The sequence below is a fragment of the Callorhinus ursinus genome, unplaced genomic scaffold (assembly GCF_003265705.2).
Source record: "Callorhinus ursinus isolate GAN/ISIS: 27379988/994484 unplaced genomic scaffold, GSC_fseal_2.0 scaffold54, whole genome shotgun sequence".
NCBI classification, from domain to species: Eukaryota; Metazoa; Chordata; class Mammalia; order Carnivora; family Otariidae; genus Callorhinus; species Callorhinus ursinus.
The window spans coordinates 4,074,103-4,085,967 of NW_027397116.1; the positions used below are offsets into that span (position 1 = coordinate 4,074,103).

General features: G+C 42.6%; 1 pseudogene; it reads left to right on the forward strand.

The window, feature by feature from the left end:
- Positions 1–476: 476 nt before the first annotated feature.
- Positions 477–11,865, forward strand: part of LOC112839253 (flavin-containing monooxygenase 5-like) — a 122,180-nt pseudogene continuing 110,791 nt past the window's right edge.

Here is an 11,865-nt window from a genome sequence, read left to right on the forward strand (position 1 = left end):
CGCCTGGGCTGCCATTGGTCGGCAGGATGGAAGTTGGGAGGAAGAGCTGGGCACACTGGGCTCCATCCACACCTCTACGTCCATCTCACGATAACCTTTGGAGCAAAATGGCTGCTGATACACTTCTGCCTTGCAAATGTTGTGTCAATTCTCTTTTGACCAACTCTAACCTGGAACCCCACAGAGATGAGGTCTGGGGAAGACAATTCCAGTTTAGCCAAGGTGACACGGAATAAGCCACCACAGCCTATCGATGTTCTAGGCAGTGGGTGTGAAGGCAGAGTTCCAGGAGTTCCCGGGATGTTAAAAAGTGTGGAGTGGGGTGCCTGGCTGGCTCAGTTGGTAGAGCATGCAACTCTTGATCTTAGGGTCGTGAGTTCCAGCCCCATGTTGGGCACGGAGCTTACTTTTTAAAAAATTAGTATGAAATAAAAACATTTTAAAAAATTTTGTATGAGGTCCCAGAATCTAGCAACATGACGGCACCTTTTGGGAATCTACAAATGGTTCAGCACTATCGGGTCATAGAGCGCAAAATGGTGAGGGTGATGAAGGGATGGGAGATGGAGTGGTGCCTGGGGCCATGTTATTCTGTGATGTATATCACAGTAGGACATTTAGGCTTTATCTTATGAGAAAGTACTACTTTGAAGAGTTGTAAGCAGCGGGCAGGAAATGAGCACATTTGCATTTTAGGAAGATCACCTCTGGTTGTATGTGATACCGGTTCAGAGGGGCAAACTTGCTGGCAGGGGCCACGGGAGGCTGCTGTAGTGACTCAGAGCCAGGAGAGACAGGAACTTATGTCTAAGGGATCCAGAGAAGCAGATCAATGGAAGAGGTATTGAGGAGAGAGAGAAATGTTGAGCCCTGGAGCTTGATTGGACATGGGAGTGGTGAGAAAGAGAGGGAGAGAGAGAGAGAGAAAAGTCCAAGGTGACTCTAAGATGTTTTACTGGGACAACTGAGTCGATGATAGTGCTGTTCATTGAGATAAGGGACCTGGGAGGGTGTTGGATAGGAAGAAAATGAGTTCCATTTGGGGCATGTTGCCTTAGAGATGCCTGCTGGACGTATGGGTCTGGAACTTGGCGAGGAGCCTGACCTGAAGATCGAGATGGTGGGGCATCAGCACATTCTAGAGTTCTTAAGTTTGTGTGCTCATGGACCCCTTAGAGAATAGGAGGAAAACTATTTTCATCAGAAAAATGTACATATATACAAATATCTACATTTACTTTCAGGGGATACACAGAGCACTTGGAGTCCAGCTGTAGATCCCTTAGGGACCAAAGTGTGTGCATGGAGTCTGGATGGAGCAAGGCAAGGAAATGGGAACAAAGCCTTGGGGAGAGTAAGAAGGAGGAGCTCTAGGAGGAGGAGTGAAAGCATTCATTGAGTAGTGTGGACAGGTAAAAGTCAAGGTAAAACAATTCAAGGAGAACATGATAATATCATAAAACTACAGAAAAGGCAAGTGAAAAAAAATACTCATCCAGTTTAGCAAAAGGGAGAAATTTAAATGTGGAGAAGCAGGGGCCACTAGACCGCATATAGGCAGATAAGAAACGAGGGGACAGCTGACAGGCGATCCCAGCCCAGGTGGAGGACTGAACGTTAGACAACGTGGCAGCAAAGAGGGAGGTGTACATGCAGAAAATCTACCGGGTGGAGAAGAGGGGAGCAGGAACTGGGCGGAATTCAAGGTGCTGGCCTCTGGCTCTTCTCTGCCTCAAGAAGGGGATGAGGCCAGGTGATGGGCGGGAGAGCTGGCTAGAATTCTGACTTCAGGCTTCCTGGAAGGCGAGACCAAACTGGACTAGGGTACCTTATGTGGTCCTTTCTGTCCAAAAGAAATGGTTATTTCAACATTTTATTTATTTCAAATGTATCTTCAACACAGAGGGCACTTTGGCCCAATGTGGCTCTTTGAAGCAGCTCAGCCTGGTCTGCATCTCCTGAGATGCAAAAGGGAGGGGCCCAGCTAAGCCCCTCTGGTAGCAGGCGGCAGGGCCCCGAACTTGCCTCCTGCCCGTGTTTCCTTTGCCATACCTCTCTCCCACCTCCAGGGCACCAGCCCTACTCTTCACCTGTCTTTCCTCTCACTTCAGATTTGATGCTGAACTTTGAGCTTCTCAGGAATGACAATGACTTTATATATCAGCAGCCCACTCCCCGTGCCTTCCCCAACCACATGATCTTGGGGAACACCAACAAAAAAAAAATTTAAGGGACGCCTGGGTGGCACAGTTGGTTAAAGCCCTGACTCTTGGTTTCGGCTCAGGTCTGATCTCAGGGTGGTGGGATGGAGCCCCACCTCGGGCTCCACACTCAGCACGGAGTCTGCTTAAGTGTCTCTCCCTCTCCTTCTGTCCCTACAACCCCACCCCCTGCTTCCTCTAAAATAAATAAATCAACCTTTTTAATAAAGAAAATTCTTTAAAAAAAAGAATTTTAAGTGCTGTGTTGGTTTTATTGAAGTGTAATTGACATACAATATCCTATTAGTGTTAGGCGTATATCACAGCGTTCAATGTTTTTATTCGTTAAGAATTGATCCCCATGGGGAGTCTAGTTACCATCTGTCGCCATGCGAAGTTGTTACAGTTATTACAATTATTGACTGTATTCCTTAGGCTGTGCATTATATCCCCATAACTTACTTATTTTATAACTGGAAGTCTGCACCTCTTAATCTCTTTCACCTGCTTTGCCCGCCCTGAGCCCCTCCCCACTCTGGTAACAAACAGCTTGTTTCCTGAATCTATTAGTCCGTTTCTGTTTTGTTTTGTTTGTTTGTTTTTTTCATTAGAGATATGAAGACATAGAGTGACATCTTAGTGATACGGACAAGGGCAGGTTGGGGATGTCTACACTCTCCTGAGCCGGGGAGCACGGGGATAAACTGAAGGACACTTGCCAAAAGCCAGTAAGTAAGGTGAGGTCTTCATTTCACTGATGTTATCATGATTATAACTCCTCTTGTTAACTTTTACTGATAAGTAGGAGGAGATTCCCCATAATATTTAACTATGCAGTTCTGTTTTAATGTTTCTTATTTTGAAACACAAATTTCACAAGAACAAAGAACATTTCCTACCTGAATTGTTTGAAAGGAAATTGTTAATTTCTTGCCCCATCACATCCAATTACTCTAGTATTTCCCACGAATGAGCATACTCTATAAAACCTTAATTCAATCATCAAAATAAGGAAAATTAATGTTACTATATTACCATCTAGCCCTCAGATTCCCAGTTGCTCAGTAATGTCATGTACAGAGAAAGGATCCAGTTCAGAATTACACACTGTATTTGACCGTGATGTTTTTTAGCCTCTGTCTAGAACAGTTCTTTAGCCTTTTCTTGACATTCAGCTCCTTAAATTTTTGAAGGAATAAGCCAATTATAGCATGGTCTTCAATTTAGGTTTGATGATTCTTCACACCTAGATTCAGGTTATGCGTCTTTGGCAGGAATATCACTGAAGTGATGCTGTGTTCTTTATACTGCATCTTCCCATCCAGTGGCACAAGATTTTTATTTATTCCATTTTTAGTGAGTTACTTTCATCATTGATTAAGGTAGTGTCTGCCAGACTTCTCCACTGAGAAGTTATGCTTTCCCCCTTTTTAACTTATCAAGCATTTTGTAGGGAGAAACTATGAAACCATGTAAATATCTCATTTCTCATCATCTTTCAAAGTATCTATTTATTTATATCTGTATGTGCTCATGGAAGTCTATGATATTCAATCAGTTATAATCCACAATTACCCATCTTTATTTTGATGTTCAAATTGTCCTCAATTTGACTGGTGCAAATCCCTTCAAGCTGGCTTCATATCCTTTTGTCATGTCTTCATTGTTCTGGTTTCTTTTGGTTGAGAACAGTTGTTAGAAGTCAAGTTCCAGGAAGACACCTGGAGTGCTCAGTTGGTTATACAACTGGCTCTTGATTTCAGCTCAGGTCTCGATCTCAGGGTCTTGAGTTCAAGCCCCATGCTGGGCTCCACACTGGGTATGGAGCCTACTTAAAAAAGAAGAAGTCATCAAGTTCTGGGTACCAGGTGTATTCATTACAATTGGAGTATCACTGATCCCAAGGCTTTTCTGAGGACAGATTGAGGTGGTATATGCATGTTAATATATACATTTATATACACATTTACTTTCATATTTATTTCTATAAATATTTCCATTAATTAAAATGCCCTGATAACTCTAATTCCCATCAAACACTATTGAGCTGATTCTAGTTTTCTTCCTTCCAGTACCTGTAACTCCCTCCTTCAACAGTGAAAACTTGGCTCCCATGACCTTTAATATACCTACTTATTTCATCAACTCCCCTTCTTATATCAGTATTCCAACTCTGCTGCCCCCTTTCCCGTAATGACGTCCTCTTCACCCCATTTGAGTTCTGAAACCCTGTTCCAGACTACCTCTTCTTTGGACATCCTCCTCACCGTTTTAGGGCTATGACATCCCATGCCAGGCCACCTCCCTACATGGATATTGACCTCATCTTGCCTTTGCTGAGGCTGCTCCCAAGCATAGAGATGACTTCCTTACTCGTTTTGGGTTCTGACACTTTATGTTAGATGCCCATCTTCTGGGATGACCTCTTCCCTGCCCGGGCTCTGATTCCTCATGTTGGCCCCTCCCCCCACCACATGGACATGCTGACTTCCTCACCCACTTGGACTCTGGACTTCAACACTAGACTGTTTTCTTGCCCTTCATGTGGATGGCTTCCCATCTTACTTCGGCTCTGAACCCCTAAGCCAAATATCTGGATACTGTTTTTAATGGTTTAAAACTTTGGCACCAGGCCACCTCCTGACAACCTACATACACCCAGCCTCCTCCAGGCACGGGTGCCCTTGTCACCATACTCAGGCCCTGCCACTCCATGCAAGGCTGCCCTTCAGCATTGATGTTCTCCTCTTTCTTCTTGGGCTCTGATCCCTCATGGCAGGCTATCCCCATGAATGAAGGCCCTTTTCACCCTACTTGGGCTTCCACACCCCATGCTGATGCATTCCCCTGCTTGACACCCTGTTTGAGATTGACACCCCACTCTGGATCTCTAAAGTCTACCCTTATGCCCCGTTAGCATGAATGCCTACCTTGCTCTGCTCCACTTAGTGGCATCCAGAGCATTAGTTCTGAATTTTGGGGGAAAAGGAAAGGAAAAACAAAAAGGAAGAGTTAGAGGAACAGCAGCTACTAAGTTTTATCTGCAAAGTTTTTGTTTAACCATTAGGGATATAACTTTTAGCAATGAAGTTTGTTACAAAATCTTATAAAACATGTTTGTTACAAGAAATAGTGTTTATTCACTTAATCATTTAATCAGTTATAGAATAGGGTGGGTTGAAGACTGAACTTCCTCCTTATAACTGTATATAAACTCACCAGCTCTGTTTTAATTAATAACCCATCACTATAGATACATGGTGTAAGGTCTCTTGAGAACCAGCAACCCCTGCCTCCATGTTCCTTGTGGTCCGGCTGGTACGTCCAGCCAATTCAGATCTAAAGACCATCTAAAGCCTCATTCTGCATAGTCCAATCAGAGTTGATGATTCTTCTACCATTAAAAATTAAAATAAAAATCTCACTTAGGCTTATACTTTTACAACTGTCCTCATTCTGCTCTAGAGTTTGGGGAATGTGCCTTAGGGACGTGGGGAGGATATCTCATCTTCAAGCAAATTTCTGGTCTTTTTAAAATCTGTTTTTCAGGGCGCCTGGGTGGCTCAGTTGGTTAAGCGACTGCCTTCGGCTCAGGTCATGATCCTGGAGTCCCGGGATCGAGTCCCACATCGGGCTCCCTGCTCGGCAGGGAGTCTGCTTCTCCCTCTGACCCTCTTCCCTCTCGTGCTCTCTATCTCTCATTCTCTCTCTCTCAAATAAATAAAATCTTAAAAAAAAAATAAAAAAATAAAATCTGTTTTTCACATTGGGATTCTAGGGGAGATTCCCTTTGAGGAGAGCATTCTGTGCTGTATACCCCTCCTGGCATCCTTCACACACACATGTAAAGAAAGTCACTGTTCCCAGTTTAAATGTATAGCTGTCATGTGGGGTTATTTTTTAAGCTTTAGCAGACATGTTTCAAGCTTTAACTTGAATGCATTTCAGATATTTTTCTGCAGAGCAGAATTTCTCTTAAGTAAATGGTTGTGTGTATATGTTAGCTATTGCCACAAACATGGTGTGTAACTAATTGCCCTCGAATTTAATGTCAAATCTGGTTGATCTAATTCACAGTGGGATCCACCAGAGCCAACTTCGTCTGTCATGTGTCATCTTCCTGGGACCAGCAGGCTGGTCTGCGACCAGTCTGAGCAGGTTCTTCTCCTATCTCAAGACAGGAAGCCTTAGCTTGCAAGTGCTTTTCAAGTTTCTGCCACACTATGTCTGCTTGAAAGGACACTGACAGGGGCCGTGGATGCACAGAGGGGTAGAGAATGGGGCCACTTATTCAATCTACCACAGAGTGCCACAGAAGATCAGGAACAGAGAAGGGTACTGACTGCCAGAGTTTAACAATTTTACCTAGAATGTTGGCTGTTTTAGATTGTTCTTCATCTTCTACAATTTCTCCTTTGTTTGAACTAGTCAGAGGTTCCCTTGGTAGTTGGGGTCTCTTCTTCCTGGGAGCCTCTCACTTTTCAAGGGTAGTGTGGCTCATCAGACTAGGACTGGGTAAATACCCGAATGAATGAATGAGGGAATGAATGATACCATCACTTCCACATTCCTCAGCCTTCCTTTCGAGTTTGGGTCCTGAGGCTGTTACTGTAATATTTCTCCAGAGGCTAAAATTAGGAACCCACCTGCTATAGGATTTCCATTTTCTTTTCAATCCTTACATTCTAGGTTTCCTTGGGCACTGCCAAATAATGATTCTTAAGTGTTCCAAGACAACCGAGATTTCTTCCAACTTTTGAGTTTACAAATCTTGTATGTGTGTATATAAGATATTTGTCCCTGTTTTAAATCACTTGTTATTTTTCAAGAAAATTTTACTAACATTTTAAATTAATTCTGATGGGAAGAGATATGACCATTCTATTTATTGTGTCATTGCTCATTAAAAGAACGGTTACCATTTATTAAGCACTTCTATGTGCCGGGCATAACTTAGCTTTACTCTCCAAGACAATCAAACAAGGTAGGCATTATTTAATGTCTTCATTTAATAGTAGAGGAAACAGATGTTTAGAAAAGTTAAGGGGAGCAGAGCAAGATGGCGGAGGAGTAGGAGACCTGGATTTCGTTTGGTCTCAGGAATTCAGCTGGATAGGGATTAAACCATTCTGAACACCTACGAACTCAACAGGAGATCGAAGAAAAGAATAGCAACAACTCTCTGAACAGAAAAGCGACCACTTTCTGGAAGGTAGGATGTGTGGAGAAGTGAATCCGAGGCGGTATTCGGGAGGATAGACGGCGGGGGAGGGGGCCTCCATCGGCCACTTCTGGCAAGTGCTAGAGCCGCGGAGCACAAAATCGGAAATTTTAGAAGTCGGCTCCGCTGAGGGACGTCGCTGCAGTGGCTAAGCGGGAGGTGAAAACCTCGTGGGACAGTGTGGACTGAGAACCCTCGGGGTCACAGAAAGACCGGCGGTGCCTGAGTGTGGTAGAGCTCCCAGCTATCGGAGCGGGGAAGCCGGCTGCAGAGACGGAGCCGAGGCGCAGGCTCTCAGCTCGGGGTTGCCATAAACCGTGATCCACGGCCCAGTCGGGCCACTGCTCCTCCAGCAAGGACCCAACAAGCAGCAGAACCGGGGAGACTCCCCTCCCTCCCCCGGGAGGAGCGGCGCGGGAGCGCACCGCAGGGATCTGTTGGGTTTGGAGACTCCACACGGGGTCGGGTGCCAGAGATAGAAACGCTCGGTCACAGGCCGGGTGAGCACGGAGTGCGGCCAGAGACTGGGGAGACGGGAGTGATTGACTGCTTTTCTCTGGGGGCGCACTGAGGAGCGGGGCCCCGAGTTCTCAGCTCCTCCAGGCAGAGAGTGGGAGGCCACCATTTTCACCCTGGTCCTCCAAAGCTGTACTGAGAGCTTGCAGGGACCAAAAGCTCCTGAGAGCAAACCTGAGCAGCTTGCTTAGCCCAGACCGAGAAGGGCGGGGCAATTCCGCCTCCGGCAAAGACATTTGGGAACCACGGCAACAGGCCCCTCCCCCAGAAGATCAGCAGGAACAGCCGGCAAGCCAAGACCAACTTTACCGATCAAGGAGAACGGGAGAACTCCAGCGCTAGGGGAATACTGCACATAGAATTCATGGCTTTTTTACCATGATTCATTAGTTTTTCAAAGTTAATTTTTTTAACTGTTTTTTGTTTTGTTTTTTTTTAATTTTTCTTTTTCCCTTTTTCAACCAACATCTTATCAATCCCTTTTTTAAAAAAACATTTTTTATTTTTCATTTTTAGAGTCATATTTTATTCCTTCATAGTAGTTACCCTTATTTTTGGCATATATATATAAGTTCTTCTCTCTTTAAAATTTTGATATACAGTTTCCTCTAACAGATCAAAATATACCCTAAATCATTAGTGTATGGCTTGGTTCTAGTCTCCTGCCTGATCACAGTCTCTCCCATTTTTTTCTTTTCTTTTTTTTTTTAAATCTTCTTCTTTCTTCTTTCAAACAACTTCTTATCTTATCAATTCCGTTTATAAAACCTTTTATAATTTTCATCTTTACAGTCATCTTCCATCCCTTCATTGTATCAACCCTTATTTTGTACATATATAAGTCTTTCTTCCTTTAAAATTTTAGGAGGCACTTTCTTCTAACAGACCAAAATACACCCAAAATCTAGTGTGTGGCACTGATCTATGCACTAGCCTGATCATATTTGATCATATTCTGTTTTTATTTGTTTTGTTCTGTTTTTGTTTGTTTTTATCTTTTTCTTTTTCTTTTTCTTTTTTTTCTCTTTCTTTTTTCTTTCTTTCCCTTTCTTTTCCCCTGGTTTCAGGTCTTTTCTGATTTGTATGGAGTATATTTGCTGGGGACATTGTTAACCTGTTAGCATTTTGTTCCCTCATTCATCTATTCTCCTCTGGACAAACTGACAAGATGAAAAAATCACCTCAGCGAAAAGAACAAGAGGTAGTACCGTCTGCCAGGGACCTACTCAATATGGACATTAGTACAATGTCGGACCTAGACTAGATTCAGAATCATGACTTTAAAGATACTAGCTGGGCTTGAAAAAAGCGTGGAAGTTATTAGAGAAACCCTTTCTGGAGAAATAAAAGAACTAAAATCTAACCAAGTCGAAATCAAAAAGGCTATTAATGAGGTGCAATCAAAAATGGGGGCACTAACTGCTAGGATAAATGAGGCAGAAGAGAGAATCAGCGATATAGAAGACCAAATGATGGAAAATAAAGAGGCTGAGAAAAAGAGAGATAAACAACTACAGGATCACGAGGGCAGAATTTGAGAGATAAGCGATATGATAAGACGAAACAACATTAGAATAATCGGGATCCCAGAAGAAGAAGAGAGAGAGAGGGGGGCAGAAGGTATATTGGAGCAAATTATAGCAGAGAACTTCCCTAATGTGGGGAAGGAAACAGGCATCAAAATCCAGGAGGCACAGAGAACCCCTCTCAAAATCAATAAAAATAGGTCAACACCCCGACATCTAATAGTAAAACTTACGAGTCTCAGAGACAAAGAGAAAGCCCTGAAAGCAGCTCGGGAGAAGAGATATGTAACCTATAATGGTAGAAACATTAGATTGGCAACAGACCTATCCACAGAGACCTGGCAGGCCAGAAAGGACTGGCATGATATCTTCAGAGCACTAAACGAGAAAAATATGCAGCCAAGAATACTATATCCAGCTAGGCTGTCATTGAAAATAGAAGGAGAGGTAAAAAGCTTCCAGGACAAACAAAAACTAAAGGAATTTGCAAACACAAAACCAGCCCTAAAAGAAATATTGAAAGGGGTCCTCTAAGCAAAGAGAGAGCCTAAAAGCAGCATAGATCAGAAAGGAACACAGACAATATACAGTCACAGTCACCTTACAGGCAATACAATGGCACTAAATTCATATCTTTCAATAGTTACCCTGAATGTAAATGGGCTCAATGCCCCAATCAAAAGACACAGGCTATCAGATTGGATTCAAAAACAAGACCCATCAATATGCTGTCTGCAAGAGACTCATTCTAGACCCAAAGACACCCCCACATTGAAAGTGAGGGGGTGGGAAACCATTTACCATGCTAATGGACACCAAAAGAAAGCTGGGGTGGCAATTCTTATATCAGACAAATTAGATTTTAAAACAAAGACTATAATAATAGATGAAGAAGGACACTATATCTTACTTAAAGGGTCTATCCAACAAGAAGATCTAACAACTGTAAATATCTATGCCCCTAACATGGAAGCAGCCAATTATATAAGGCAATTAATAACAAAAGCAAAGAAACACATTGACAACAATACAATAATAGTGGGGGACTTTAACACTCCCCTGACTGAAATGGACAGATCATCTAAACAAAATGTCAACAAGGAAATAAAGACTTTAAATGACACACTGGACCAAATGGACTTCACAGACATATTCAGAACATTCCATCCCAAAGCAACGGAATACACATTCTTCTCTAGTGCCCATGGAACATTCTCCAGAATTGATCACATCCGAGGTCACAAATCAGGTCTCAACCGATACCAAAAGACTGGGATTATTCCCAGCCTATTTTCAGACCACAACGCTTTGAAACTAGAACTCAATCACAAGAGGAAAGTCGGAAAGAACTCAAATACATGGAGGCTAAAGAGCATCCTCCTAAGGAATGAATGGGTCAACCAGGAAATTAAAGAAGAATTTAAAAAATTCATGGAAACCAATGAAAATGAAAACACAACTGTTCAAAATCTTTGGGCTACAGCAAAGGTAGTCCTGAGAGGAAAGTATATAGCAATACAAGCCTTTCTCAAGAAACAAGAAAGGTCTCAAGTACACAACCTAACCCTACACCTAAAGGACCTAGAGAAAGAACAGCAAATAAAGCCTAAACCCAGCAGGAGAAAAGAAATAATAAAGATCAGAGTGGAAATCAATGAAATAGAAACCAAAAGAACAGTAGAACAGATCAACGAAACTAGGAGCTGGTTCTTTGAGAGAATTAACAAGATTGATAAACCCCTGGCCAGGCTTATCAAAAAGAAAAGAGAAATGACCCAAATCAACAAAATCATGAATGAAAGAGGAGACATCACAACCAACACCAAAGAAATACAAACAATTATAAGAACATATGATGAGCAACTCTGTGCCAGCAAATTAGATAACCTGGAAGAAATGGGTGCATTCCTAGAGATGTATCAACTACCAAAACTGAACCAGGAAGAAATAGAAAACCTGAACAGACCTATAACCACTAAGGAAATTGAAGCAGTCATTAAAAATGTCCCAACAAACAAAAGCCCAGGGCCAGATGATGTCCCAGGGGAATTCTACCAAACATTTAAAGAAGAATTAATACCTATTCACCTGAAACTGTTCCAAAAAATAGAAATGGAAGGAAAACTTCCAAACTCATTTTATGAGGCCACCATTACCTTGATCCCAAAACCAAAGACCCCATCAAAAAGGAGAATTACAGACCACTATCCCTGATGAACATGGATGCAAAAATTCTCACCAAAATACTACCCAATAGGATCCAACAGTACATTAAAAGGATTATTCACCATGACCAAGTGAGATTTACCCCTGGGATGCAAGGTTGGTTCAACATCCGCAAATCAATCAACGTGATACAATACATTAACAAAAGAAAGAACAAGAGTCATAGGATCCTCTC